The sequence below is a fragment of the Symphodus melops genome (genome assembly GCF_947650265.1).
Source record: "Symphodus melops genome assembly, chromosome: 19".
Taxonomy (NCBI): Eukaryota; Metazoa; Chordata; class Actinopteri; order Labriformes; family Labridae; genus Symphodus; species Symphodus melops.
This window is the reverse complement of record NC_136709.1, coordinates 2,849,823-2,865,032: the sequence shown is the minus strand read 5'-3', so window position 1 is coordinate 2,865,032 and position 15,210 is coordinate 2,849,823. Positions and strand designations below refer to the sequence as shown.

At 43.2% G+C, this 15,210-nt stretch overlaps 1 protein-coding gene across 2 annotated transcripts in view; it reads right to left on the bottom strand.

Moving 5' to 3' along the window:
- myt1lb (myelin transcription factor 1-like, b) overlaps positions 1–15,210 on the bottom strand; it is a 112,849-nt gene that overhangs the window by 49,836 nt on the left and 47,803 nt on the right. The window lies entirely within an intron of this gene.

Genomic DNA, 15,210 nt, shown 5'->3' with positions numbered 1-15,210 from the left:
CTTCTGAAATGTTAGATCACTGCTGGGAAAATCCAAACCAAAAGGTATATCTCTGAAAAAAATCCTTCAACACTTTTTATGCTTCCACTGAGCAGGTTTGCCCCAAAAGATTTGGTTGCAGCCATGACAGAAGGTTTTGCAGCTGCTTGATGAGGAATCAACCGGAGCAGTTCAGTCGTACCAGAATCTGAAAAGTCTAATTCATTCTAATAATTAAGACCTGTGTAGATACCAAATAAAATAAAAAAAACTCCCAATATTTTCTTGATTTAATGACCAAAAACTGCAGGCAAACTTCTGCACACTGTCTTAAATGTACAAACACATTGGAAACATTTTAGCTGCAAAAAGGTTGGCAACGTATTTGTGCAATTTAGACAGTGCTCTCTCTTTTGCTCGCGGCAGCTTTAAGTTAAATATATCACTGAAGGTCTGAATTTTTTTTTTTTCCAAATCTTAGGTACTTTTTGATTCCATCAATCATCAAAATAAAAGAGATAGGGGTGCAGGTGGCCTAGTGGTGAGGTCACGCCCCATGTACAGAGGCTATAGTCCTTCAGGCAGGCCACCCAGGTTCAAGTGTAAACCTGCATGTAACTCCACACGCTCTCCCTGATGTCCTCTATTCACTGTTGTCTGATTTAAGGCCTAAATACATCTATAAGAAACAGGCGGTAACAGAGACGTTGTTTTACAAAATGTGGTATTCACAGGTATTGAAATACTTTAATAACCTTATTCAGAGACCTAGAAGGATATTACTTTAAGGGTAAAAAAAAAACTATAGTGTTTAAGGTTGCTGTAGAAATACAGAACTATTATCTTTAATTTGTGGAAGAAAAAAAAGAGCCTGAAATGAAGAGTAGCTAGTACAGTAACATTTTAATAAACTATTATCACACAAGTGAAGACAAGGACCAATCTCAGTCCAGCCTCATCATATTGTTGAAATGATAACAATGGTGTCAGAGCCAAACTGAAATAAAACCTCGAGGCTGCACTGTTTCAGCTAATGACAGAGCTGACAGATCCAACCGGCTCTGTTCTCTTCACCCTCAGCCCACACTGCCTTTTTTTCTTGATATAAAGCTTTCCCCATTAAATATGGAAATTTCTGTTTCGGTGACAGATACTTCACAGAGGGGGGTTGATGGCATAGACGGTGTTTTTTTGGAAGGGGAAGTGGCAGATTTTGATTAATGCGACCTTATCTGGTTCTGCACATGGAGGCAGAGGGGTTGCTGTGCTTGGCGGGGGTGGATGGCTGCCGTTTTTTTCTTCGTTATCCAGGCCTCTTTCTCCTCTCTTCTATTTGAAATGGTTTCACTCACTCGCTCTTCCTTTCTGCTGCTGCCTTCTCTCCATTTTTATCCTTTGGTGACTATCTCTGTTATACTGTAAGCTGTAAGCTTTTACGTCTTGTAGCCCGCTGTTCTTTAACTTCACATTCTGATTTTCTTCTTCACCCTCTGTCCCCTCTTGACCTCAAAAGTTCCTTTATCTCTATGTTCTTACTTCCATCCCTTTCCCAATCACACATTCTTCTGCTTCTGTTAAAACGGCTCATCTCTCTGCTGCTCCCTTCTATCTCCACTCTCCTCTCCTTCACTTATGTCCTACATCCTCTCCTCCTGCCAGGCAGAGAGCGGGGAGCAGCAGCGCCGCCTCCCCCTGTCGCTCCATCACCACCTGGCCCACTTCCAATGCTTTTAGTGAGAGCTATCTGTCAAGCTATGAATAATACAGGCCCAAGGCTGGCGTTAGCTTGCTAGCTAGCTATGCTGAATCCAAATGAGGTGTACAGCAGGAAGAGAGCACTTGACTTTTTAGCTCGCTACCACGATCTCTCTACCAAGACAGGCAATTACTCAGCCCACAGCACCAGCTGCAGCCGTGGCAATCATAAACGCAACATCCTCGTCTACACACACACACACACACAAACACACACACACACAGCACATGCACTCCACAGGCACACACACTTTGCATGTATAAGCAGACATGCACATCCCGTCCCCTGATCCAAATAACACCACACGTTGTCGATGCAGAGACACAAAGTCTGAGAACTTTTATCCATACATGACAGAAAATCCATCGTGCTGTGTTTTTATGGCAGTGAAAAGAAAAACAGTGCATGCAGAAAATGTCGACAAAGTGCAGTGCAGGGTAATTAATGAACAAAATATATTTTACTATCATCTAAGAGAGACAAACAAAAAAGGCATTCATTATGTTACTATGCCCAGTAAAGATTAAGTAATATACCACAAAGGAAAAGTATAAATAAATAAATATATATATATACATATATATATATAGATATATAGATATATATTCATTCAATAAAAGCAATAATAATAATATAATAAAGTTAAAAAAAAAAGCAATAAGTACTTAATGTTACTTAAAACTGCAAAAACTTTCTGCAAACAAAACAGAAGAAAAGGATTGACTTGTGTTCCATCAGAGGTCTGATAGTTTGTAGTGTGACAGAAATTCAATGATATCCATTTGATTGTGATCTGTTATTGATTTGTAACAGAAACATTAATTCTGGAATTTTGTTGAGTATTTATTTTATTTGTCAGTGTTGTAGGGATGTTCCTACCTAATAGTAAGAGTAATATTCTAGTCACACTACTCGAGACACTCGAGTACTAAATGTGCTTTTACACATAGCTCAGATAGTTACACAGTCTACACACATCTTTATCTCAAGCTTCTGGATCAAAACACCGTCTGACCAAGGCGGTTCACTGTGCTTATTTACATCTGGGTAATAGAGCGAGGTGAGCAGGCCCATTAACCAGAGCTATACAGCCAGTCTATGAGCTACAACCCCGGCTAGTATATTGGGCTAACGAGTTTCAGTTTGATCACAGCATTTGACTGGAAATAAAGGCAATCAGAGAAGGACTTAAGACACACAAACAATAATTCAGTGGATACCTTTTTTAAGAGAGGAACCAAAGGAAATGTGGAGCACACATTTAATAAAGGTGCAAAGGACTAACGCCTTGACGCACTGCTCAAATATAATCATTTGCTTAGCCGACGAGTAATTCTGGTGAAGACTGTAGTGAGGGGGATGGCGCTTAACTGCTAAGTCCATGACACATCCCTACGTCAAACAGCTTACAATGCAGACGAAACCCTTAGTATGTGTAACAAATTGTAATAAAAGAATTTTAAAAAATTAGAAATGCTTAATGCTAAAATTTCATTTGGTGTCCCGTGCTGTGTCTAAAATCAAGTCAAAATGTGTCATAAGGAACGTCAATCTGAAAGCCTGTGTTTAAGTTATGATGGAGCGGACAAAGATCTATAAATCAACAGAGGAGTAACTTCATCATCTCTTATCTGTGGATTAACAGGAGACAAGCCGTCTGCCTTTATCGCACTCGCTCCAGTTATGGCAGGAGGCTGAGAGGGCTATCACATGTATCAGCCATATGACACATGTATAGTCGCTTAATTAGCTTTGCGCCGAGGCATCTTTGGGTGACAGTGTTAACCCATCCATCATTGCTTCTAATCACAGGTTGCTGTGAGTGTGGGATGTAATTACAGTGTGCTAGGCAACCACAGGCTTCACAGGTAAAAATAGTCATGCAGGATGAGAGACTTCTGAATGTGTTTAGCATGTGTGTGTGTGAGTGTGTGTGTGTGTGTGTGTGTGTGTGTGTGTGTGCGTGAACATGCCTGCATGTGTTGTGGTAATGAGATCTAGTTAGTGATGCTCCAGAGTGTCTTATTAACAAATAATAACAGCACTCCTTTGTTTTTTACCTCTCCTCCCATCTATTATTCACACCTCACAGATCTACTCATGATTCATTTATATGAGCATCTTGTGCAACCTAGAAACTAAATGTCACCAAAAATATCACTGTCAGGTAGCACTGTGTGTATTAGCAGGTGTTTTTTTAGTGTAGGAAGGGTGTTTGCATGTGTGTGTGGTGTTCTTGATTCACCAGAAGTTTAGGGTATTCTCACAGACTATAATCACAATGTTTTTTATATTTTCTTTGTCGATACCGATATCTCAACCAATCACAATCTATAACCTCTTCTTGAAGGTCTCGGTCTCGTTTTTACTCGGCCCTGTCTCTGTCTCAGATTGGACGGACAGATTGGTCACGTCACGTCATTACTGTGATTAAATGAGAACACCTCGAGTGGGGGTTCGACCGAGCGGGCGCAACCTTCCCGGTGTTACGGTCTAAGTTAGTGACATGCCCGCTGCACACAGGATGGTGTTTCTTCAGGGACATTTGTGGTCTTGGTCTTGTCTCAGTCTCAGCCTGCCATAGTGTTGGTCTTGTCTTGATCTCGGAGCACCCTGGTCTCGGGTATGTCATGGTCTCGGTTCATGAGTGATCATGTGCTTGAGCTGTATTTAACTCATGGTTTAGACTGTATTCTTTTTTTTTTAAATTCACGATCATTTAAAACAGAAAAGAAAACTAATTCAGGCGTTAAACCAGCAGGCACAGGATGTCAGGAGAGGCTGCGAGCTGAGCTGCTGCGATCGCACTAACTCAGTTTGATTCTTTCATCATTCATAAGGTTAACTGCAAAAACTAGTAAAACACTGATGAATGACTTGTGGTCTTTTTTTAAACTTTATTTATCCCCGTGGGGCAATTCAAAGGCACAGAGAAGCACTAAGCGGTCGACCGCAAGAGCAGCCATCCACATACACGGGGGAGCAATTCGGGGTTAAGTCTCTTGAACAAGGTCAGATCAGACATGTTGCGACGACGATTCTACCAACTGAGCCACAGCCGCCCCCGTGCTTTCTATAAACACTTTGTATATAAAAGTGTATAGGGGCTGGGTACTGAGCTGCCTCGAGCACTATAGGCTACGTTTGTAGCTCAGGCTACCTTCTGCTCATTGCTCTCCAGCTTTTTCAGGAGAGCCGTCTTCTCTGCAAAGCTTTCCAAAACAAACTAAACCTGTAACGCACTAAAGAAAGTAGTTTAAAGTTAAAATTCTCTTTGTAATTGTTTCTGCTTCACGGCACGGGAGCTGAGCTGCTTCTACCTTTAGGTCAGGTCGTTTATTCTATTAACCGCTCAATGTATCGTGACTATAATTCTTTATCTTCCTCTTCATTGAAGTCAAAAACAACCAAGATCTAAGAAATGAGGTGAGTTAACTTTTAAGAAAGCTTTCAGAGTTTTATTGACTCGCTCTTCTGGCTTCTCTCCCCTTTATTTCCTGTGATTGACAGGCTGATATCTCCAAATCAAGCTACAAACTGTCCAAAGTAATTCATTATTACAGCCGTAAATTATCGCAAGCATTTTTGTATTGACCAGTCCTGAAGTAAAGATGTTTTGCATTACACAAACGTGATCTTCAACAAGGAAGCAGGAGAAAGATTATAAAAATATTAAAAGATTCAGCAATCTAGCCAGTGTGTAAATGCACACGCGCACACACACACACACACACACACACACACACACACACACACACACACACACACACACACACACACACACACACACACACACACACACACACACACACACACACACACACACACACACACACACACACACACACACACACGAATGATGGAGTGCTGTTGAAATAGATGAGTTGGATCTTGTCGGATCAGTAACGAGGTCTGTAGTGAGGCCGTTCTGCCATTCAGCCCCCCTGTTGTGAAATCAGCATGTCGCCCTGTGTACTTTAGCTGGATTCTCTTCCGCTCAAATTGCCAGGTTGGAGAGAGGCACTCAGCTGGGAATGCTGCTCTACATGTGAAGTAGGTTGTGTATGTGTGAGGGCTGATGGGATGTGTGTGGCTTGTATGTCTGCATTTGTGTCAGTGCTCATTCAGAGAGCCACTGTGGGTGTGAGTGTGTGTGTGTGTGTGTGTGTGTGTTGGCGTGTTGCCCTTTGCCTCCCTCTCTCCAGGTGAAGAGGTTGTTCTGCTCGGCTCGGGTCGAGGACCCCTTGAAGCCGGTGCTGCCGGCACTTTCTTCAGATGGAGGTAAACCTTCAGTACGCTATCTGTCTTCGCAGAAAACACTTAGAGAAGCATCAAACAACAGTCACCAGGGGTTTGGTGCTGCCAGCAGCAGCAACGCCCTTCACTGCACAGATATCCATATTAACCAGTGAAAGAGTGTACCTCACTAACGAAGCCTGACAAAAATGTGGTTTTCCACAAATGTTTGCAAAAACTCTACCAGTCGAGTTAGAAAATGCCTAAAATTCAGATAAAGATTACAAAGTCAAAGTCAGGTTCTTTCTGATTCCAGGAGGACTGCCCCCCTGAAATCCTCTTGATGTGTTCGTTCACACCTCACAGCAGGAGACAATCTCCGGTCGGACAGCAGGGGAGGCGGGGGCTTCTCCTGACGCAACACATGCCATATAAAGAGTGGCTGACAAAGCAACTGCATCCACTATACAACCCTACAGTGCAAATCCTTACAGACCGCCACCATACTTACCCTCTGAAAAACTGCTACCATAATACCTGTACTGAAGGAAAGCTCCGCCCACTGAACCCAACCTCTACCGCTGATTAGCCTTCTGTCTGATGTTGCCCCAGCACAGAGGATGCTGCACCTCCTCCTTCAGCACCAGGACTCCCTCGGTGACTTTGTCAGGATCCCGTGTGAGGACTTTAGCTCTGCTTTTAAAAGTACGCCGAGGCATCTGATGATCCAGGAGCAGCACCAGCTCACACCCACTTCTGACTGATCCACCACCATAAGAATCATCACACAACAAGACTCACAGCATAGACTCCGATTTTGTCAAAACTCAAATTGGTCTGACTTATAATTCTGCTATATTATTGCATGAAGCACAACACATACGCAAGTCAACTTTATAATAAGCAGTCTCAAACATCCCTCCCAAATGACTAACAGGGGTCTCCTCCTCTCCAAAACAAATGCTGAGTAACTGAAGACAGAAACAAGATGGCCATTTTTTTTGTCATTTGCCATAAAACATGTTTCCATTTTACTATAGTCACAAAAAGGCATCTGCTCAGTCTTATCCTAATTGACAATTTGATCTGAAAAAGAATATCTCCAGATAATGAAAATGGCCTGAAGAGACCAGATTCTAAAGAGAGACCACGACTGATGTTGTCCATCTTATTTTTTGCCTTAAGATGTGGAAAAATCACAGAGTTCTTTCCTCTCGTTCACTTCCTGCTGTTGTTGAGCTCTTCCCATGTAGATACCCTGAGACCCATTGTGCCACTCTGCTGGTTGCTTGCTGCTCTCATATCAGTCTGAGTGCTTTGAGAGGATGACAGAGTAGAGAGAGCAGAGATGAATGTGTGTGCGCTCGCGTGTGTTTGTGTGTGAGGGAGTAAATAGCATCTCAACTGTAGAGATGGCATTTAAGTGTCTCCTTTTGCACTCCAATAGTACTGCAGGGCCATTACCTCTGTTTTTGTGTGTCGACCAGCATTTGTGTGCGTGTGTGTGTGTGTGTGTGTGTGTGTGTGTGTATCTGTGTGTGTACAAATGTATTTCAAAGTCTTTCCTCCAATCATCTCCATGCTCCCACGCGACTCACCCTCTACCTTTCTGTTCTGATCCTTTTCTCATTCATCATTCTTCCCTTCCTGTCTTCCTGCCAGAGGTCCTTGCTAAGGTGTAATTTAGCTCCTGCTGTTCTTTAATTTCTGCCTTAGTCAGGGTGGGAGGCGTGGTTAACCCTCCCACCCCCCCACCCCCCCAACACCACGGATACAATCTGTCAATCACTTCCCCCAGCCAGGAAATTGCGTTCAAAGTGAGAGTAATTATTACGTCTGCCCTGCGTGGTTGGAACTGAACGCCCTGTTGCTTCAGCTCAGAGAGAGAGAGAGAGAGAGAGGTAGAGAGAGAGGTGTATTCAGAGGTAAGGTCGGGTGGACGAGACGAGAGGCTTTTATTAGCTCGAAGAACAAAGTCCTCATCTCACCTTATGTCTTGTTCAACCTCTTCATATTTCCCCTTCGATCATTCCTTCACCTAGTTTGTTAAGGTTTTCTTTCTCACACTAATGAAAGAAAAAAAATCATGAAAGGATTGTAGTTGGCCCTGTCGTATGGGGATGGGAATCACGAGGTTCAGTATGACATTAACCCTATAAGTCCCAAATCCTGACACACTATTCTACTGGTTTTTAAATGTACTGTCCCAGTTAAAATCAGAAGGCGGCCCTCTGACTCTCAACCCAAGTTCCAACAGACTAAACTTCTGCTGCTTTATTTGACATTAAATATATATATTTTTTCCAACTTAAATTATAACCCCAAGAAATAAGAAAAATACAGAATAGGGGTTTTCCTCACACGTTTATTTCTTTTATTCTGCGAGGGGATTGGCCAAGCAGGTGGGCTAACTAACACCATAGAAAGCTGACATGCATATTAACATGCTCCTCACAGACTGCACTTCTGTTTTGTTGAATGCAAACATGCTTTGATTTCTGTTCAACCTCAGCTTCGACCCGCAGTGTGGAAATTGAAAGTAAAAATCGGTTTAAAAGAAATGATTGGATGTCTCCTTCCCTTAACCGACCTGTCGCCATCCAAGCTAACGATGACCTCTTCTGACCATGCAAGAAAAACCGGCACCAGAAAGAGGACAATGAAAACCATGCTAGTGCCAAAACGCCTTCATTGTAAATGATTTCATAAAAGATATAAGCTTGGTGTTGATGTGTCATAATGCACTGCAGTCCTTTCTTCATTCACTTTTCACCTGCTCTAGTAAAAACCCGGAGAGCCGTGTCTGCAGCATCAAACAGAGCAGAGGCAGCACGAGAGGTGAAAGCAGGAAAGAGTACGTGACACAAACACATTCACAGATGTGTCTGTTTGAATCCCTATTTGTTAAAGACCTTGAACATTTTTGAATCAAAACCAGTGAGCAGGAGAGTTGTGACAGTTCCTCTATGTTCACACTCATCGTTAAATTATTGAGACCTACTTTGGAAAACACTGGAGTCCCTGAATTTCTTTCTAATTCACAAAAACGTTTTGTTTTTTTTCCCCCCGTGTTTCTCTTCCATTCCAGGAGCCACTTACCTCTGTTTGCCGGCGTATTACTGAATAAATGTTCCAATTCGGTGGATTTTGGTGCCACACAGAGAGTAAAAATCAAACCACAAAGTTTGAAAAGCAAGCCACAAAACAAGCTCCATCAAGGACATGAAATCCCAACATGACTGGTGCCAACATTAACTCCACAGACATTCACAACATTCATTCTGTATCAATGTTGACTCATTTGAAATGCACTGCCAACCAAGCAGTGTTACAACAGCGAGACATTAACCTTTGTTCATGAGCAGGCAAATCAGAATTAACAAAACACCACGATGAAGGCAAACACGCCCAGGAAGTCCTTTTTAAAGCAAACACACACGTAAAGAAACAGATATAAAAGAGGCACGAAATACCAAATGCCAGCTCAAATAACAACAGCCGCTTTCTGGGATTGTACAATAAAAAAGCAGGACAAAGATGTTGACGCTGGTCTTAATACGCTAGCACCAACGATCAGTCTCTTTTTTTATGAAAGGCCGTCATACCAGGACATGACCCTCAAAACACTCCTAAAATACAGAATCCAAAAACATCTGGACACTCTTGATTTATTTAAAGCTTCTGAGGCTACTATTGGACAATCACAGATCAGGGGGAGGGGTTTAGGGAAGTGCAACCAGATCATATAAATGAACCAAGTCCAAAGAATACATGTTGAAATACTGTTAATCCATGACTGCAGACGTGTAATTGCTGGTAGCTTACGGAGTGCACATACACACACACACACTCTCTCTCTCTAACGCTATACAGAGCTAACCCTAACCCCCCCTGTGTGGATGTCTACAGGGTCTTATGGCATTTGCGGGGCCTCTGAGGCTATTCAAACATTCAAAGGCTTCATATGAAGCGGAGAGAGGTGGAGGATACGGATGGTGCGCCGTAGCAGGGAGGGAAGGGAGGGGGGGGGCTAATTAACATATTAATGACCCCACCTTCCTACAGCTTCTGTCGGATAGTCCAAACAGTTTGATAAGTATGCAAATGAGAGCCGCACCATCTGAAGAGGGAATTAGCTCTGCCAGAGACAGCCGAGAGAGATGGAAGAGGTAGAGAGGAGGAGGAGGAAGGAAGGAAGGAAGGAAGGAAGGAGGGATAAGAGCAAAGGAAGGGAAAGGGGGACTTAAAAGGGGCAGGAAGGAGAGGAGAGAAAGGAATGTCAAGATGAAGAAACAGGAGGAAGGAAGAAAGGAGCAGACAAAGACAGAGAGCGAGATAAAAAGGAGTCTCAGGCATGAACTGATATCCTTGTGTTTGTTTTAGCTCTCTTTAATTATCTGCCGTGCACAGTTGGTAAAGGTGGGTGTATGTGTGCAGTACTAGACTGAGAGAAAATATATCTATATTTTTTCCCCATTTCATTCTTGTGCTCTCGGATCGATATGGCAGTTGCCCATCAGCCCTGCAGTGATGAGCTGAATGGCTGCAGGGGCTCAAGCCAGTGGGCATGCAGGCTCAGCGGAGGGCGGGGGGGTGGTTGGGGGGGGGGGGGGGGGGAGTCAGAGTAACGACCCCGAGCAGACAAGGGCAAGTAATTATAACACAGACTGATCTTGCTCATTCTATCAGTGCAGAGAATGACGGGTAATAAGGATGAGGGAGAGCACCATGGGAGAGCAAGTGTTCAACGTGGGTAAGACAAAGAGAACGACAGAGAGAGAGGAAGAGAGAGAGAGAGAGAGAGGGCGGGAGAGCCGGTATGTGTGTGTGTGTGTGTGTGTTAGTGTGAACGACCAGGCCAGGGATTCACCAACACGCTCGTCACGTTCAACAATTATGTTGAATAATTAAAACGTTTCATTAACTTGATCATTTCCTGTTCAGCCATGTTTCAGCGCTGACACCAGCAATTAAAGCCAAGGCCAGCACCGCTGCACACCTCTCTCATTCTGTCGGCCGGCAACAGAGGACGACCTCACGTCTTTTGCACGGGAGCAGAAAATCCGACAAAGGTGGGAAAAAAAAAAAAAACGAGCGGCTTTCTCAACACTTCAGCACAAAATCAACCTGGGCTGACAATGAAGTCTACGTGCTGACGGTGAAATCTGGATTTCTGGATTTTTGATGAATACAGGAGCGGAAAGTTCGCATCCACCTGCAAGACAGACGACTTTGAGCACAGATACATCAAACTTGAAAAATCCATATATAGATGGCATTTACTGAATGTAAAGCACATTTCTGTACATGTCGTCAAACGAACAGAAAAAACGTTTTGTCGTCGAACATCGTCACATCACATGATTTCAGCATTTTTTTAAGATGCATAACTTTAGGAGCCGCACCCCAAAACACACGGATATCTTCATAAATCGTGCTCTTTAAAAATTAAAATCAGGGGATTTCTTCCCTCTGCATTAACACCATAATTAGCCAAAGCTCGAGCTGTCCTAGTTACGTAAGACGGCTCTTTTTGTCTTTTGAAATTGGATTACTGCAGGAGAAGGCTTTATTTCCAGAAATGGGGGTTTGTGGGTGGGTGGGTTGAGTGGAGGGGGGGGGGCAATTTTTATCCCAGTGCCTTATCCATGCAGTCTCCAGCACAAAGCGATCCTTCCCTATTGAGCTCCGGCATAGTACTTATACACCCCAATAAACATGATTAGCATGGCAGACTGTAAATATGCAAATGACAAAAGAGAGATGTGGAGGGGAATGTTTATGCTGAGAGCTGTGCGTCTGGCACAGCTCCTCCCCCACTCCACCCTGCCTATGAAAAACATGATGAGTTTTTACTGAGATTGGGTTTCTGTTAAAGCTATCTTTATTTTGCTCTTTCATAAAAGATATTCAACCATGTAATTGGAGCTTTGAGGGGAGAGAGATGCCTTTACATTCGCCGTTCCTCATATCTGCTGCTGATGTGGCTGCTTTCAGCGTGCGCGCGGGAACCAGGACAGAGCTCCTCTCCTCGCATGTCATCAGACTCAGACCTCATCCTGAACCCTTTTCCCTCTGTGCAAACGCTGTCCTGCGTCGGAAATGTTTGCCACTGTACTCGAAACGCACCAATTATACCAGGAGAGAGGTTCGGCAGGGACATAACAACCCGGCCACAGACTGGTTAAAAAAAAAAAAAAAAAAAATGCAAATGGATGATTTTTTCTTTTGATGGATTCAGAAAGGTTAAAAACAACGACAGAAGGTCGCTAAAGAAGGGCATAGTACATTATCTACATGCTAAATATAAATCTACATGTATTAATCAAAATACTCACATCAGAGTGTCGTACATGAGGATCACTTTATAAACCTTGATGTGTGGAATAAGCACAGAGGGGCATACAGCACAGCTTCTTGCAGTTTGCAGCAGTTTCCTCTCTCTTGATCTTAAATTACAGCTTGCGACAAATAAAGCGCTTCAACACTCTTCTTTTAAACGCATTTTGTGTCTATAAAAAAGCATATCTGTCCTTTATTGGTTACTTCAGGAAATGCAGGATCAAGCCGTTTGTCGTGTCTTTTCTTTTTTTAACATCAGCTTCTGATATCTGAGTCCAGACGGATTCCTCATCTCCAACAATCACAGGTAATCAGATACCCTGTTTGAAGAACGGGCCTGACAGCATCCTGATTAGCCTCCTGATGGTCCTGTGGGATCAGTTAGAGTTACAGGTGGAGCGAATGTTAGAACCACAGTCACACACCTGTCTTTACCCCGATCCCTCCACAGGAAGCCCACAAAGTGTCTCTCAGAGAACGTGTGTGTGTGTGTGTGTGTGTGTTCTGTTTTTGAGTAAATATATATGAGTGTGTGCACCTACATACACACACATGCAATCAGAAAGACTAAACAGCAGCCTCGGCCGCTCCATGCAAAGTCAAGGCTGTTCGTCCTGAAGACTATCAGCTCTCCGGGGAGAGAGGCCATCGAGCGGCATTATCGACATTATAGACGCCTTAGCCTGGAGATAGGCTTCACATCGATCCCCTGATTAATTACTATCTGCAGGCAGCAGCAGACTGTGAGAGAGAGAGAGAGAGAGAGAGAGAGAGAGAGAGAGAGAGAGAGAGAGAGAGGGAGGGAGAGAGGGAGGCGAGAATGACAGAACACGGGGAAGAAGAGGGGGAAAGTGAAAACAGAGGGGCATGAAGGAGAGAGGAGAGAGAGGAAGGGGAGTACACCTTGTACTATCTATGAATATCAGCTACAGGCTACACACTAATCTTCCAGGTGGAATATTATTTATTGATATATCGGTGGGCAGAAACCCTTATCTTAGCTGCAACCACCCGCTAACGCAGAGCCAAGGACGAAATTAAATTCACACATTACAGGGGCGGAAACGACTCGCAAAGACGAGTAGAGGACAGACAAAATAAGCACCCTTGAATTTCCAAACATGTGGTACTCTACACTCAGATTACACGCCACACTGTAGATAAACACGCATGCAAAACTAAAATCGAGTTTTAGCTCCAGAGCTCAGGCGGCAGGAAGGGGAACCCGTGTGGACAGAGACGCTGACTGGATGACACCGATGAACTGCAGTGAGATCCTTGGGGACTCACTCCTCATCCTCACCAGAGGAAACATGCTGCAACATGTGTGGGTCAAGAAGCTGCTCAGATGGGAGTGTAACAGCTCCATTCAGGCTCAACGGCAGCTGTTACAAGTTTACTATCATCCACACTTACAACAAAAGGTGAGACTATAATGTTCAGTGTGAAGACGTACGGAGAAACACAGGAAGTTCCAAACAAATTTAAACTGAAGAGTAAGAATCAGACTTTTTTAAGATACAGAAGGAGCTGTTCTGTCTCGTCTGAGCGTCGTCATGGAGACGATTTGATGACACTTGTTGCACGTCTACGAAGTGAGACGGTGTGGACGCTGAGAATGTTTAAACTGCCAAACAGAATTTGTCTTCTTAATCAGCGCCGTTCGATACGTGAATTACTTCGACGTCGGACCAGATCGAAGATCGACAGTCCCATCGCGACTTATTTTAACTCTTAATATGACAAGCTTCAAATAAATCAAAAGTTACGGAGCTGCTGTGCTTCTTTTTCACAAAACACACCGTGATCTGAAGTCCATATGATCAGTGTCTGACTTTAATTTAGAAACAACAGTTCTTTATGCCGAGCTGACGACTCGCCCTCAGAGGCTGAAGAGTTGCCCTCTCGCCTTTTATCCCCATAAATCAATCAATCAATCAATCAGTCAATCAGTCAGTCAATCTGTCTTTACTGTAGAAAGATCTTCCTCATGAGCATGCACACTTAGTGTCAGAACATCCTGTGTGCTCCATCGAGGTCCAGACAAGAGTCAACTTTCTTACACTGAGACTTAACATGTCGCTTGCTGGAGATTAGCATGATGGGCTTTAATGTAACTTTGCAGCACTCGAGAAACCAGAAACATTGATTGTAATTCATGATGAAAAACAACATCATACCAAAACTTTTTTTTTTTTTTTTAAATCAGCCGGAACCTCTTTGCTGAGGTGAAGCCCGATTGTGTACCAGGCAGCACACTTGGTTTCCACAGTCTTAAAGATCAGGGTAAAGTAAAGATCAGGGTAAAGCTGCTATCTTTTAACATGCACTGTAAGTGGTGTGAAGCTTATCCTCACCCTTTTCAATCGTCAAAAATGACAATAGGTCTTAAAAATACACTTCAAACTGTGAAGAAACTTTTCCAGCCACAAAGAAAAACCTTCAGATTCAAACTGAAGTTGTGTTCTACCTTCCACCCACTCAAAATCAGCCGATAAGAACTTTACGGCTGTAGGCGTAAAGACACAGAGAGAGAGTAGTACTGCATGGGTAATGAATTGATAATTGGATATCATGCTTAATATCATCAAGTGCATGAGACAAAAAAACTGAAGCTTTTAGCTTTTAGGGAACTTTAAAAGAGGAAAAAAAAAACCCCTTGTATTAAATATTTCATATGAGGGGGGATATTCACGAGAGGGGAAACGAATTTGGTGTTTCGCTTATTTTTTTTTATTTTTTATTTTTTGCTGTTATGCTGTTATCTTCTTTTTTCGACACTGAAGATGTCCAAAGGGAAGGAGAGAGAAACTCACACCAGGAGGGAAGGCAAGTGAATTACCCAAAAGTATCGCTTCATGGCAGCAAAGAAACGGCAAACAAGAGAGGGACGGGGG